Here is a 14,136-nt window from a genome sequence, read left to right as displayed (position 1 = left end):
ACACACACACACACACTCACCACTAGCTTTCTTTTCTGTGAACAGTCTATGGGCAGAGTTCAATCCCACATTTTCATCAGATCTGGAAGAACCTCCAAGGGCGTTATTAAATATGTGAAATACGCCAGAAATATTCAAGCAATCCCCATCTGGCCCAGGGAGGGAGGAAGAAAAGACTGGGAAAGTAATAAAGTGTGTTTATTTTTTAATCTAGATGACATGTTTTACATCATTAAAAAGGACAATTATTTTTAAAATTCAGCCTGCACGCTTCAATGGCTCAGGAGGTCTGCCGCCACAGAATCCGTCAGAACCTCCCTGCACAGCCAGGCCTGGGTCCATCCTCAATGCCAAGTCGCATTCTTAAACGTTCAAAACCACAGAGGCAATTGTGAGTCATTTTACAAAGCCTTCATCTCTGAGTCACCTTTCCCAGGAGAAGGGGGTTTCTCAGAGAATCCTAAGCTGAGGCAGAATTTCAAAGGGCGATGGAGGTTGGATAGGGCTCAGAATGCCCAACCCATGGCCAAACCACCAATATCGCTGAAACAAAGCACCAGATGTCCCATTATGAAAACCCTGCTGATTGCTCTCCAGAGAAAGTCCCACCTCTGAGCTGTATCTGGTCCAGAGTCACACCTCAGAGAGGGAAGCAGCTGGGACGTCTGCCCTCTCACCTGAGGCCAAGTCCAGGCTTCCTTACAGGATACAGGATACCCAACAGCCTGAAGCCATTTCTCACCCCTTTTCCCTTCAGTCTCTTGTTCTTCTTTGGACACACGCCTGAGGTCAGTGTGTTAGAGTGTAGTTCTGCTTAAAGGCATGCACCCCTTTTGACTCAGCAAATGGATTTCTAAGAATGTCTAGGGTTGCAAGCAAGTTATTTAAAAAGTGGCACAAAGATTAATCTTAATGACATTCATCATGGTGTTATTTACATTAGGTCAAACATATGAAATTGCCATTTCTTAGGTCAAGAATAGCCAAATGTTAGAAATTTCATGTTGTTCAGTTTAATAATATCTAAAAAACCAGAAACCCCTAAATGCTCATTAATAGGGATGGTTGGCTGCATTTCAGTACCTATGTAGCCGTTGGAAATAATGTCCCAAAAGTATATTTGGTACAACATAAAGACTTCAGAATTATTTTAAATGAAAAATAATGCATAAAGCCAGATCCCTTTTCAGTAAACATGAAAAACATATATGCAGAGATAAGGATAGACCCCAAGAAGTTAAAAAGGGTTTGCATGGTTTTTATTTTCTTTTCGTTTATCTGTATTTCTGATTTTTATTAACAAATATGCATTGCTTGTAAATAATAAAAGCAAGTAATAAAGGTTTAAAACATACAATAGTAAAATAAAGTGTGGGACCCAGAGCTGAATCTGAGGTGCTGGCCAAAGCTGAAGACAGGAGATGGTCCTGACAAAGCCCCCACCTGAACACCGACGCCCCACTTTGTGGCGGCTGGAGGCAGGCAGAGAAGTGTGACCAGATCCTCTTTCACCACGTGATCCCAGCAGCTGCCAGCACCATAGGAGCTCCCTGGCTGCTCTGGGTCTGGTCTTAGAAGCGGAGCAAGAGGAGCAGAAAGCACATGTATAAGGGTGGGTCTTATTTGAAAAGAACTGGACTTCTAGGAATGCGCAAGTCACCGTGGCTCTCTAGCACCCCAATGCTCATACCATATAGAGGAGCAAGCAGGCAAAAGCCTGCGACATCGACTCCAAGGAAGACCAGGGCGAGCAGCCGCCGCAGCAGCTGACTGAGGACTTTGCAGATGCGGCACAGCACCAGCGGAGGGAGAGGCAGGAGCTCCAATGAACCACCTGGGGGTTGGACCAAGCAACAGTAAAGAGGCCTTGTCGGGAGGAGACTCACATCTGTGAGAAATGCTGTGGAGAGTTCTTCAGCTTCTCTGAGTTCTTAGGACATAAGTAAAAGTGCACTAAACACCCACCTGTCCTTACCATGAACAACAGTGAGGGGCTGGTGACTTCTCCAGGCCCTTCTGAGCCACCACCCACAGCCCAAGCAGTAAGGACAGTCCCAGGGAGGATGGTGGCGGCTCAGGGGACATGAAGGAGAAGCAAGGGGTGGAATCTATTCTGTACTTAGACAGAAGACCGCCCTGCCGCTACACCCAGGACGTAAGCTATTTACCCAAAGGCCAAGTAGGCAACACTAACATCACTCTTCAAGCACTACAGGGCACCAGGGTGGGGGGCGAATCAGCAAAGCGTGGATGCGATTTCCGCCCCCAGTGCCAACAGCATCCCGTGGGTCCTGGAGCAGATCCTGTGTTTGCAGCAGCAGCAGCTACAGCAGATAGAGTTCACAGAGCAGATCCATGTCCGGGTGAACACGTGGTCCGCCCACGCCCTCCACTCCAGCAGAGTGGGAGCTGATGCCCTGAAGACCTTAAGCAGCCACGTCTCCCAGCAGCTTTCTGCAGCTGTGGCTTTGCTCGGCCAGAAAGCTGGAAGCCAAGGTCTTTCTCTGGACACCTTGAAACAAGCCAAGCTACATAACGCAAACATCCCTTCCATCACCAGCTCTGTGTCCCCAGGGCTGCTGTCCCCTGCCCTGAGGCCAGATAGGTCAAAGGTGCTCCCAAACTGCCTCCCGGTGCTCTGATACCTCAGGCCCCAGGCTCTGTGCTCTTCTAGAGCCCTATCTCCACGGTGGTGTTAGACCCAGCCAGGAAAGGGAAAGGGAAGCCACTCAACATGTCCCCAGTGGATGCCAAACCCAAAGACCAGGCCGCTCTCTACAGGCACAAATGTAAGTACTATAGCAAGGTTTTGGGGACTGAGCTTCTTGCAGATCCATCTCTATTCCCATACTGGAGAGAGACTCTTTGTGTGCTCTCTCTGTGGCGGCCACTAGTTCACCACCATGGGCAACCTCAAGGTGCACTTTTATTGACATTTCCAGGTGAAGGCAACCCCCAGCTGTTTGCTGAATTCTCCCCAGCTGTTTGCAAAATGGCAGCAGGTTTTCCTTATGCACTGTCCCTGCAGGTGAATCGAGTCTCTCTTTAGACAGCAAACCTGTCCTGGTAACAGCGACCCCCAATATAGGGATACCTCAGAATTTTTCTTCAGGAACTAACCCTAAGGACTTAATGGGTGGCCCACTGGCCAGGAACCTGCATCCCAGGCCTTCTCCAGAAAGTGAGAATGGATCCATAATCTCTGGGGTGGGGGTCAAACCATAATTCCCCAAGGGTTGGTGGCTTTCAGGGGAAAGGGACACCCAAGCCAAGGTCAGGGACCCTGAAGTTGCAGCAGCTGGTGGAGAATATTGGCAAGGCCACCACAGACCTTAACAGATGTTTCATTTGCCATCATGTCTTAAGCTGCCAAAGCTCTCTCAGAATGGGTCACCACCACCACACTGGGGAGAGACTGTTCCAAGAGAGAGCTGTGACTGAGCCCGCTCCACCAAAGGCAACCTGAAGACACACTTCAGTGTTCACCAAATCAGCACATCCATTAAGACACAGTTTGTGCAAAACTAGAGACAACCAGAAGTTCCAGAAAATCGAGCTGCATGAAGTCCAACAAACAATGATATAAAGAAGAAATACTCATCCAGACAGGTAGGAGGGGCGGAGCCAGGGCAGAGAGGACGCGGTGTAGTGGCGGCAGCAGTGGCAGCAGCGGAAGGCCGGCAGAAAGCACAGTCATGCGTTTTGAAAAGCAGGGAGGGACAGCTGGGAAGCACTCCCAGTACGAGACTAGACTGCGCAGCTCACGGTTCCAGCTCCAAGGAAAATAAAGCCTCATTGCTTCTGACTGTGCAGACCAGTGGGGGTTGGGGTGGAGGAAGAAACTGCCAGTCTCTCAGTAGAGTCCGCTTGTTTAAAGGGTTCCCACGTCCTAGAATGTCCATAAACCCACCCACTCTGGGAGCAATGGCCAGGGCAACAGCTAGAGAGGCGCCAGTCCCATACAGAAGTGGGAGAAGTGCCTGGAAAAGGGGCAAGTGCTGAGCAAGCGGCATTGTTCCCTCTCAGACCCCTCCTCCATGAACAGCGCCAAAGCATGGTGAAATGGGTCGCCCATACTGATGAATACCTAAGGCTCCGTCCCTTACAATGTAACAGGAGCAACAGTTCTACCTAAGACACAGAGGCAAACAAACATAGGAGCCTGTCAAGATGAGAAGACAGAGAAGTATAGCCCAAAAGAGGGAACGGATCAAGGTTCCAGTGGGAGAACTAAGTGATAAAGAGGTAGCCAATCTAACAGATGTAGAGTTCAAACACTAGTGATAAAGATGCTCACAGGCTTGACAGCTATGCTTAAGTATGGCAAACGCATAAGGGAAGAAGTGAAGGCTATGCTAAGTGAAACAAAGGAAAATCCACACAAAACCAATGGTGAAGGGAAGGAAACCGGGGTTCCAATCAATGATTTGGAACATAAGGAAGAAAAAAACAGTCAACCAGTACAGAATGAGGAAACAAGAATTGAAAAAAATGAGGAGAGGCTTAGGATCCTCCGGGACAACTTTAAACGTGCCAACGTCCAAATCACAGGGGTGCCAGAAGGAGAAGAGGAAAAGCAAGAAATTGAAAGCTTGTGTGAAAAAATAATGCAGGAAAACGTCCCAAATTTGGTGAAGTCCAGGAAGCACAGATAGTCCCAAAGAGGACTACACCAAGACACATCATAATTAAAATGCCAAAGCTTCACGATAAAGAGAGAATTTTAAAAGCAGCAAGAGAAAAGCAGAGAGTTACCTACAAAGGGGTGCCTACAAGACTCTCAGCTCATTTCTCAAAAGAAACTTTGCAGGCAAGAAGGGGCTGGCAAGAAGGATTCAATGTGATGTAAAGCAAGGACCTACAACCAAGATTATTCTATCCAGCAAAGGTATCATTTAGAATGGAAGGGCAGATAAAGTGCTTCGCAGATAAGGTAAAGCTAAAGAAGTTCATCATCACCAAGCCATTATTATATGAAATGTTAAAGGGACTTATTTAAGAAAAAGATCAAAACTATGAACACTAAAATGACAACAAACTCACAACTATCAACAACTGAATCTAAAAAATAAAAACAAAATCCAACTAAGCAAACCAGAATAGGAACAGAATCATGGGTATGGGGATACTTTGGAGGGTTATCAGCTGGCAGGGGGAAGGGGGAGAAATGGGAGAAATGGTTCAGGGATTAAGAAGCGTAATTGGTAGGTATAAAATAAACAGGGGTAAGTTAAGATTATATAGGGAAGGGTGAAGCCAAAGAACTTATATGCACGATCCATGGATGTGAACTAAGGGGGATGGGATTGCTGGAGGGAAGGCGGGTACTGGGTGGAGTGGAGAAAAGGGAAAAAAATCAGGACTACTATAACAAAATAATCAATAAAATATACTTTTTAAAAAAAGACACAGTTTGTGCCCTGTCTGCCAGGAGAAGTTTACCAGTGTGGTCACAGATCCAACAAAGACCCACCAAGCCCTCTGTTTCCATGTGGCCAGATAACATGAGCCATTCGGTGGGGTGTCTCTGTGTCTCCTTATAAGTCTGCTCTTGCCTCACTCACACTGCACCATAGGCAACAAGGTTATTTCAGCAGAAGCAGAGAGAAATTAAGAAGGACAGGGGGAAACATATAAGACAAAAGGATCAGGAGCAATGCATCATTTGTCAAAGTCATTATTTTCTATGCCAAAGGACATTAAAAACTCCCTGGGACTGGGAAGAGAAGAGGGTCAGAGGTGAACTCTGGAGGGGTCCTTGGGAAGAGCCTGGAACCCTGCCCTTCCTCAGGCTAAGCCTGGAGTTATAGGGCTAACAGAAGTCTCAGGACAATTTGGAGAGATGTGTAATTGGAGGAGACCTGGGTCTCTTCGGGGCGTGGGGGCAGGGGCAGGGGAGCACAGCTTGGGAGAGAGCCCATGTTCTAGCATGGGCAGGGTAGAAATGGCTGTGTGTGCGCCAAAGGAGAGAGAAGCAGCTGGATTTTCCTTACGTCCCTTAGTCGCCTCTAATGTAGCTGAGACTGCACCGCATCCAGGGAGGTCTGCCTTGGGAAGGAAGGACCCCGAGGGCTGAGGCATCTCAACAGTGGGCAGTCGGAGTAGGTGTCACCCGCAACACAGCCAGCCTCCAGCTCATTTTACCAAGGCACTAAGTGAGCTTCCACTCAAAACTGAGAGGCCATTCGGCCGATGAAGAGTAGGGAGAGAGACTCTGAAGTAACGAGGTCAGCTGGAATTCACTGAATGACAGCTCACAGACAAAGCAAGCCTTGGAGAAAAGGATAAAGTCTTTCTTGCAAACTCAAGTGTGTGGCCTGAGTTAGATGAGAGGTCTGTAAGGTCCCACTGAGCCACACATTCTGTGGGTTTGCACCCTCTCAGGAGGAAAAGGCCAGGGGTGGGCAGATAGAAAGGGCAGGCCAGTCTAGACTCAGAAGAGCCCTTGGAGACTATTGTGACCAACACCCTGGCTGGACAGGTGGGGGAAACTAAGGCAGAGAGGAGCAGGGGGTTGCTTAGGGTCACAGGTAACTTCATGGCAGAGCCAGGTTTGGGACGCGCCCTTTCTCGCCCCTAGCATTACAAGTGGCCACAGGGCCAACAGCAGAATAGAGTGGACGGGTGGGCACTGCAGAGCTGTCCCTGGGGCGCGGCGCGGCTGGGTGGTGGACAATCCCTAGTCCAGGCCGCTCTCGGAGTCCCATTCTGACCTGGGGTCTCTAGGAGCTCGCACGCACACTGAGCCTGCTGTCTCCGACCACAGTGCCCTGTTAATAATCGTGCAAACCGTCCCCACACACATCAGCACTAATCTCCCACACAGCCTTCCAGGACCTGATTTATCAAAATGGAGGGCATGCTCTTAAAGGGTCACAGCCCACGGCGGATTTCCAGCTCCTTTAGCAGTAAGTGGTGGAACATATTTTCTCTGCTAACACTACTATATGTTACAGGATAGATTATTTTAAGAATCAAGACTAAATTGTACCAAGGCAGGCCTGACTTTTCCCCCCCAGAACCATAGGAGAGGGTCATCTATTAGCATGACACAGTAGGCAAAGTACTAACCAGTGACTGCAAAGCCCGAAGCAGAGGTCTCGGTTCCAGAACTTATTTGCCCAAGTGACCTTGGGCAACTCACTTATCCTTACTGAACCTCAGCCTCCTCATCAGTAAAGTGGGGGGCTATATCAGATGATCTTACAAATATATCAGGAAACACAAAGCTGACATTTTACCAGGAAAGACAGACACCTGCGCATGGCCTGTCAACAAAGGAAAAATGTTCAAAAATCCCTAAATCATCTTAGGAATACAGGTGAAACCAGCTAGTGAACATTTATGATGACCAAACTGACAAAGATGGTAAGATGGTAAAAAACAGCACCGGTGAATGTGGGGAGATACAGCCACTTTCAAATACTGTGTCTGAGAATATAAATTTATAAATCAGAATGACCTTCGAGGAGGCAAATTTGGCTGTTCAGTGAGTTACCCTCTGACACTGCAACTCCAAACCCAGGAATTTGTCTTGAGGAAATAATTAATTGCTTGAACAAAGATGTAAGAATTTTCAGAATTTATTCTGGGGATTGGTTAAACTATGATACAACCATCTGACAAATATTACGTATCCAATTTAACATTTAGTTGTCCAAAACCATTCACAAGATTATTCATTTGTAAGTTTTGGGTTTTTTTTTTTAGAGCAAGTTACAAAACAGGATGCAGAGTGAAATCTGTAAGAAAAAAAAACATACTAGAAGGAAATATACCAACATATTGACAATGGAGATTCACTGGACAATAGATTCATGGGTGATTTCTATTTTCTTCTTTTCTTATTTGCACCTTCTACATGTTCAACAGTGGCCATTCCATTCTTAATTTTAAAAATAATAAAATTTATTTATGGTACTAGTATTCTTACTCTGTCCCCTCCCCCCATGGTGGGAATGAGGACCGTGCCCTGGGTCAGAGTTAATCACTCCCTATCGGTGTCCCCATTCACACGTTTGTGTCTCTCTCCTGGTCCTGGCTATGTGCTGCCTTCCCTTATGTCATTCACATACCCATCTCTCATGGCCTGGGGGGTCGCTGACGTGGGACCACCATGCCTTGCCATCATCACCAGCTCAGGGCTTGTCCTAGAATCATTACCTAGCAAACTCCTGTTGAATTAAACTAAATGGCCATCAGCTAGAGCTAGGTTGCGTTGATGTACCACCCTGCCTGCAGGGCACCTTCCAAAGGGGCAAGTCACCCTCGTGTGTGCCAGGCCCTGCAAAGCCCCATGTTGTCATCACCACTCTTCCTGGGAGGCCTGTTGGGCCAGCGAAACCTTACCTACAGCCACGTCTCTGTGGGCAAGGAGGGTGCGAGGCTTACCCAGGGAGTAGGTCAAGGGCTCTCAGCCCCACTTTACAGACAAGGGAACAGGCTCTTGAGAATAAAAATGAGTTGCTCATAGAATTACTTAAAGGGGTGTCTGTGTTCCGAGGCCCAAGTCCAGTGTTCTGACCCTGTGCTCAGGGCATGCTCTTTAGCTCGGCAGCAGAAACCCAGACCCAAGTGGGTTTTCAAAAGTGGTCAGACTGGTGGATCTGGGTCCCCACACTACCTTTCATTAACTGTGTAGCCTTGGGCCTCCCAGTGGCCCCCTCTCAGAACCTCCATTTTCTCATCTGTAAAGTAGTCCTAATAATTCTTGTCTCAAGGGGTTTTTGGGGGGATTATATCAGAGGGGGAAGCTTTATGCACAGGATCTAGCTCAGTGACCTAAGTTTCCTCCCTGCTCAAATGAACCTTTGACAGAGGGCTGCCTCCAGACATGGCTGCCCAGCTGGGTCTGACTCTGTGCTTCACGTCTGGAAGGTGCCCTGCCTTCCATGTGTCCTGAGCTCAACAGGAGGCTGAAGGCAAACATTGCCTCTGCCTCCACCGCTCATCCAAAAAAGGGTTCCTGGTTCCTTCTTTACAAACAGTTTCTTTACTGGGCAGAGAGAGAGAGAGAGGGTGGGCATAATAAGAATAAGAGAGGAGGAGACTGACAGAATGTTTTTCTGCCATTGACTCACTAGAAACACATTACTTCTGCAGTGGGTTGAATAATGGCTCTCTCAAATGTCACTTTCTAACCCCTGGATTAGGCTGTAAATCTCAACTTACACAGCAAAACAGACCTTTGCAGATGTGACTAAATTAAGGATCTGAGATGGAGAGGTTACTCAGTATATGGTCTTAAGTGCAGTCACAAGTGTCCTTATAAGAGCAAGGAAGAGATTTGACACAGAAGAAAAGGCAATGTGACCACAGAGGCAGAGATAGGAGTGATGCAGCCACAGGCCAAGGGATGCTGGCAGACACCCAAAACTGGAAGAAGTAGAGAATGGATGCTGCCTTAGAGCTTCCCAAGAGACCATGTCCCTACCAACACCCTGATGTTGGCCCAACAAAGTAGATTTTGGATTTCTGGCTTCAAGAACTGCAAGAGAATAAAATTTTGTTTGAAGCTACCACATTTGTGCTAAGTTGTTACAACAGCCACAAGAAACAAATACCCTTACCTTCTCTGAGCCCTTGGGAAAGTTTGTGACCCCATGATTGTAAACCTAGAGGCTTAAACAAACCTTCCAGTTAAGTAATGAAGAAAGTGACTCACTTCTGGATTGTTGCCCTCAATCATTTGACCTCAAGTGTATGCTTCTCAATACCAGAGGGCCAGTGCTGGGTTGAACACAACCTCATGCCCTTGGAGGTGGGTCAGGAATTCTCTATGGCACATATGTGCCATATATATTACAGGGTTTTATGTTTACTTTGCTTGAGAGAAAGAGATCTGATTCTCAAAAAAGGAAAAGAAAAGGAAAGGAAAGGAAGGAAGTGGGGAAGGAAGGAAGGAAGGAAGGAAGGAAGAAAGAAAGAAAGAAAGAAACAAAGAAAGAAAAGAAAGGAAGGAAGGAAGGAAGGAAAAAACAAAGAAAGGAAGAAAGAAAGAAAAGAGAGAGAAAGGAGTTTGACATAGTCCCAAAGAATGTAATTTTAGGAAATGAAACACTAGCAGAATGAATTGTAAAAACCACTCTCCTAGTCCAACCCATCCTATACAGACCAACAAACCAACACCCAGAATGGCAGAAAACTCACCCAGAGTAACACAGCTAGTCAACAGTTGGGCTGAGGCTACAACTTTGGCCTTGCAGCTCCTGTCACTCACACACACCACACACACATGCTGTGTCACTCACACACACCACACACACATGTCACTCACACACAGATTCCTAGCACTCTTTAATTTACCAACTTTCATCCTCAGATAGTCACCCTTTTATTGGTTTTCTAAGGCAATTGTAACAATAGAAATCCAAAGCCAAGTCATCGGCAGGGCCTTGCTCTCCCTGAAGGCTCTAGGGGAAGAATCCTTCCTTGCCTCTTCTAGCTTCTTGTGGCTTCTGGAAATCCTTGGTGCTCCTTGGTTTGCAGATGCATAGCTCCAGTCTCTGCCTTTGTCATCACAGGGCCTTCTCCCATGTCTCTCTTCTCTGATTTCTTTCTTATAAGGACACTAGTCATGGATTAGGGTTCACTGGTATGATGCCATCTTAACTTGATTACATCTGCAAAGACCCTATAGCACATTCACAGGTTCCAGATAGATATGGACTTGGGAAGGACACTGTTCAACCCAGTACAACCATCTATAGCAGCTCCTTATGCAAAAAAAAAAAAAAAAAAAAGGAAAAAAAGAATATCAGGGGCTTGAGAGCCCAGCAATAGCCAAATAATTAAATGTCTGCTCCGTATCTCTTTCTCTTTTGTATGGTAGTAACATGTGACCAGTACTGCTCATTCTAGACTGTGCGTTCTTCAAAAGCAATAAACAAGTTCCCAGCCCCTTCACACAGCCCTGGCACAAAGGAGGACCTTGGGAACATTTGCTGAGCAAATTAATAAAATGGGATATTTGAAACCATTACCCATTCTAATGCCATTTCCGGAAATGAAACAGCAGCCACCTGCCCACCCTCTCCCAGCTTGCTGGTTTCACGGTGACAGCTGGGTTGCTGTGAGTCCAGCAAATGTCCAGGGATCTCCCAGCAGGAGCCAGCAACAGGACTGGCATCTAGCAACTGGCCAGCAGAGGGCAGGGTGGTCTAATGGATAGAGGGAGGCCCCGAGGGTTGAGCTTGGCTCCATTCACCGGGCAAGCAGACTCCCAGAATCGGAGTGCTGCTGATTGCAAATACTCTGAGAAAACATCTAGTCCAACTCCTCTTTATACAGATGAAGAAAACTGAGGTCCAGGAAGAGGTTTGCCCAAGCTCACATAGAGAAGTGGCATCCAGAACTCCAGACTCTACTCCCCGGGCCAGTTCTAGAGCTGCCTGAATCATCAGTCTTCCTGGGACCAAACCTGAACAAATGAGGATGAAAGAGTTTATCAATTCAACATAAGGCTTTTGAAGGGGCCCCTTCCTGATTTAATTCTATGTACACATGTATATCCCCTTTGACCTACTGATGTCACTTCCAGAAATGAACCTCTGATGTGCCCAAGGATGTTCATTGTGGTGTTGTTTATAAGAGAAAAACTAGAAACAGCATAAATTTCAACTATAGGGGGCTGGTTTAATAAATGATAACATATCTCTTTTATGTTATGAAATAGTGTACAATCACTTAAAATAAGTTTTTAGTAGGATATTTATAAAGAAAATGTTCACAATAGAAAACTGGAGAAATAATACATATAGTATGTTCCTAAATTATAAATTATATATATATATATATGCATATGAGGTCTGTCTGAAAGAAGTCCAGCCATTGTTAATATAATGAGAACAGTTTGCTTGACATAGATGTAACCTTTCAGCCCAGGAAAGTAGACTGGAATGTGCATGTGTGAACAATGACGACTTGACTGTACTAGTCAGTGAGGGTGGTAGACGCCATTGAGTGAGCACGCGTACTGTGTGGCTGTCGCATTAAAAATGACTGAGCAAGTAGAGCAATGAATCTGCATCAACTTTTGCATTAAGCTTGAACATTCTTCCATGGAAACTACTCAGATGATTCAGAAGGCCACACCTATGGGCAACTGTGATTGGCAGCTTCATCCCAACAACATGCTCGCTCATGCATCATGTCTCATGCAGAGTTTTTTTTGCGAAACATCAAATCAACCAGGTGACTCAGCCCCCTTACAGCCCAGATTTGATGCCCTGAGACTCCTGGCTTTTCCCAAAACTAAAATCACCTTTGAAGGGGATGAGATTTCAGACCATCTATGAGATTCAAAAAATACAACAGGGCAGATGATGGTGATTGGGAGAACTATGTGAGGTCCCAAGGTGCCTACTTTGAAGGGGACTGAGGCATCATTGTCCTATGTACAATGTTTCTTGTATCTTGTATCTTGTTCAATACATGTCTCTTTTTGTATTACATGGCTGGATATATTCTGGAAAAACCTCATATATGTAAATATTATATATATATATAAATCTCTTAGACCTTATACTTGGGCAAGGTGGTCTCTGCCTTGGGTCTCGTAATTAGGGTGGCCTGCAATTCATAAGCACACACACACATGCTTAGAGAAGACATGGGCACTTCTGTTACTTGAGATCTGGTGATCAGTGCTGCACAGCATAACCCTAAACATCACTTTGTGACTAACATCATGCAAGCCCCAGGAAACTTGTCTCCATCTCTTGCCCTCTGTGAAACAAAAGAGGACTGAATCTCAATCTGTCCTGCTGCGGCTGCCATCAGAGACAGACTCTGCTTCCAAGGACAGGGAAGAGTTGAGCTGTGGACATGCGTAAGAAAGAGAAAAGACAAATTAATTTGTCAAATACATCCTCTCAGATAGCATGAAATGCAATCTTCTCTTGCATAACAAAACACCATCTCCCAGTAGTGCCAAGTGTCCATTTCCTTGCTTTTCTTCCTGTTCTAATTCGCGGTTCCAGAGGAACTCACTAATTAGCACAATATCTGCAACAGCTGCACCTAACAGCTGAGAAATATCTTGCAATGGCAAATCATTTATTCTATTCTTAAATCTGTATATGTGCGGACCTAGACAAAATATGCATGAAGCACGATACCACTTGATAACTAGAAGTGCATTCGCCAGTAAAATAGCATAGAGTTTTACCGTTTTAAATATTTGATGCAATTTAATCAACTGTTTAAAAATTAAATAAATTTCAGCTTTATTGGAATAATTTTGCTCTAAATTTTTAATATTTACTAATTGTAATTTGAATTTTGCCTGTTATCTTAATAATTTTGAATATTTTAGAAGAAGATAACAGTCTTAGAAAAATTATTTAAATGTTCAATATTTAAACGTGTTCTGTGGGACTCCAGCAGAACTCTTGCCATGGGCCTCTCAAAGGTAAGGGGTAGGCCTGTGTTTAGAAAAAGATTCTGAGAGAAAATACACCAGAATTTAAAGGAAGGTTGACTCTAGATTGTGGAATTGTCATGACTGTTTTTTAAATTTTATTCTTTTCCTTTGTATTTTCCCAGATTTTCTACAATAAAAAAACATATGTAGTCAGGAAAAAAACTACCACGGTTAAGTGTATACTTTCAAGTGTTGCATCTTTTCTGGGTCAGCTCTCCAATCCCATCCCAGCCAGGGCCCTGGGACAGATTCCTAATTCTGACCCTCTGCTCCCACAGGCACCCCAGATTTCCAGAGGAACCCTAAGCGTGGTTCTATGCTCAGCCCCACTGAGAGCTTTGCCCTTAGCCCGTGTTGGTGTCAGTTAACCAGATACATAAAGCTGCCCCTGAGTTGCCGGGGGGCCACACCCTTGGCAAACCGCATTCCCAAACTGTGGTTCTCCCCACCCAGTGCTGCTTCTGTGCACAAGGTAGAAACTGGGTTCAGGCGACCAGTCTCCCGCATAGGGCCTGAACACCCCACACCTGACCTTCCAGAGGCCTCCTCTGGAAGATGATCAAGCATGCTAAGGGTGGGGGTGAGTGCTGTTTTGGTGTATTGATCAATTCTTGAGACCAGTAGAGGGATTTCCCCAAGTAGGGGACAGACGATGGAGGAAAACCCTGCGTTTCTTCAGAAAAAAGAGTGGTGGGAACAGAGGGGTGATGAAG

At 45.8% G+C, this 14,136-nt stretch overlaps 1 pseudogene; it reads left to right on the top strand.

Moving 5' to 3' along the window:
* Nucleotides 1–488: 488 nt before the first annotated feature.
* LOC150013397 (sal-like protein 4 pseudogene) lies at nucleotides 489–2,933 on the top strand (annotated as a pseudogene).
* The last annotated feature ends 11,203 nt before the right edge of the window (nucleotides 2,934–14,136 follow it).

This window comes from Furipterus horrens, unplaced genomic scaffold (assembly GCF_987537825.1).
Source record: "Furipterus horrens unplaced genomic scaffold, mFurHor1.1.pri manual_scaffold_4, whole genome shotgun sequence".
NCBI classification, from domain to species: domain Eukaryota; kingdom Metazoa; phylum Chordata; class Mammalia; order Chiroptera; family Furipteridae; genus Furipterus; species Furipterus horrens.
This window is presented reverse-complemented; position numbering and strand designations above follow the sequence as displayed.